This window comes from Perca fluviatilis, chromosome 19, assembly GCF_010015445.1.
Source record: "Perca fluviatilis chromosome 19, GENO_Pfluv_1.0, whole genome shotgun sequence".
Classification (NCBI taxonomy): domain Eukaryota; kingdom Metazoa; phylum Chordata; class Actinopteri; order Perciformes; family Percidae; genus Perca; species Perca fluviatilis.
This window is the reverse complement of record NC_053130.1, coordinates 33,507,483-33,510,005: the sequence shown is the minus strand read 5'-3', so window position 1 is coordinate 33,510,005 and position 2,523 is coordinate 33,507,483.

Here is a 2,523-nt window from a genome sequence, read left to right as displayed (position 1 = left end):
TTGATAGATAATCATACGCTAGTCAATTAAGCCTGAAAACTAATGCAGCTAGGGCTATATGACTACACAGCACTTTATAATGGTTGGATTCCTGTCAAGAGTTGCCAGAGTTACTTTACTTACACTCCAAGAAAAAAATCTGTAAAAGAACAGAAAAACTTCTGGCAGCTCATTACCCGGACTTAGTCCAGTAATTCATTAAAAAATGGAAATTATGTAGCTACAGTTAAAATACAGAACTTTTTGTTAGACCTATATAAAATTGTCTCATACAAAGCTGCTCAGTTAGTAAACTTCTGAAAACGTTAAGTGTCAAAAAGGTTGGAAAGAAAAGCAACAAAAATGTCTTAAAGTGTCAGAAAAAGGCGATAAAACCCAGACAAAAATGTCGACATTTTTTTCAAAAAAATGACAACGTGGACTTTAATCTCCCAAAACCAACCTCTGAGAAACAAAACAACTTTATTATACAGCATATACAATAATCGTGATGTCATTCAATACTAAGTTAATGTAACTGAATGCTCAGTCCGCTACTTCAACTGATGAGAGAGAAGCCTGACCTGTGCTTCATAAATGTAACATTGCCACCTCTTGAGTTTGGTGTTTTTTTCCAGTTTTTATTTTGAATAGTTCCTCATTTGACTTTGATCACCAGGTCTTACTCAGTCTGAGGCATTAATGTAATGTAAACATCCCTTCAGCGGTTTGTTAGGGTGACTTTAAGGTATCACCCATACATAATACTACTCTGAACTGATTTATGGTTGTGTGTTAAGGGTATTTTTGTGTCTAAATGATGGGAACAACAATCCTTGAAATTGGTCCAGTATTATGCGAGACGGCTGCGAAACAAGCTACAATGTATAAGTTAAAGGGCAATTGTGCAATTGTTCAATTTCTGTCCACTAAAAGTACAGGATTTACTGTTATTCTCAGTGTCAGACAACATTATGGAAAGGATCCATACAGAGGTCACCCTTTTTGTTCAAGAGTAAGATCCTTTTTGACATTTTTTGACTAGCGAAACCCAGGCTCCATTTAAAAAAACTAATTTGCCCTATATGAATACACGGCTGCCCGGTTCGCGGCTGCCGGTCACACCATTCTCGCTCAACAATGTACGTTAATAGGACAATTGTCCAGCTTGTATTTACCTTCAAAAAAGTGCTTGTTTTGCCGCTGACAGGCTCAGATTAATATTATAAATGTCTGACAACATTATGGAAAGGATCCCTACAGAGATAGACATTTAAAACCTCTTTAAGACCTTTCTGTTTAACCAGAAACAGCTCTGAAGTCGCTAGCTCTAAACCCACCAGACTCCATTTAAAAAAAACAATACTTTTAGCGTGTATAGAGCAATATTTTCACATGTAAATTGGTAAACTATGTGTTTATTTCAACTAAAACTAAAGTTGTGATGGTTGGAAAAGTGGAAAGCTGACCCAAAACGTATTTTCATAGTTTTATTTTGTTTCTGTCGACTTTAAATGAAGTGTATTTTACGATGCTAAAATTACTGTTTATTTAAATGTAGTCTGGTGGGTTTAGCGAGTGCAATTTCGCGGATGTTTTTATGTTTATAAAAAGGATCTTACTCTTCAAACAGAAAGGTCGACCTCCTTACAAATCCTTTCCATAATGTTGTCAGACACTTAGAATATTAATCTGAGCCTGTCAGCGGCAAAACGAGCACAGAGGTAAATATTGCAATTGTCCTATTAACTTACATCGTAGCTTGTTTCTCCGCTGCAGACTGCAGCGATCTCTCTTAATACTGGACCAGTGTCAAAGATTGTTGTTCCCATCAGTCACAAAAAATTGGTAGTTACCAAGTGGTTAAGACACAGCAAAGGCACTTGTTTGCACATACGCAATATCACATAGTCTACACTGTGCCTAATGTGCACCTCCTGATACATGTACTGTAACTACACATGGGGACTAAGGCCGGCTACACACTGGCTGTGTGGCGTGTCCGTTTTTATTTCGGCTCCCATGTTAACAGGTTAGAGCTTACAGACTGCCTGCGTGACACACATCTCAGGAGCGGCTCTAGCCGCAACGAAAACGCGTGCATGCTAGAAATAGAACTGACACCTATTTTTCAAGCGTGTTGGAAGAGTTTCCAGGCAAAATAGAATAGGAAAAGATGTTTATATGTCATTTAGACATGAATACATTTAATAAATGACATGTTGATGTTTGAAAGTCTCTAGGTTTTGATATAAATGCAGTTATAAATGTAATTTAAAAAAATTACAATATTGCACCTGTCAATACAGAACTATTGTATATTATTGTATATAAAATATTGTATTCTGACTATTTTGCCGTCAATACTGCCGACTGTCTTTGCTGTAATCAAATCAGTATATATTTATGTTGGTAACATATGGTATTTTATTTTATCAATGGGAAACATCCATGTGTTCAGACAAGGCTAGCAGCTGACATGTTTCTCGTGTGTAAAGACAGAAAAATCCACGCAGCCGCCATGCAGCTGACACGCAACAGAAA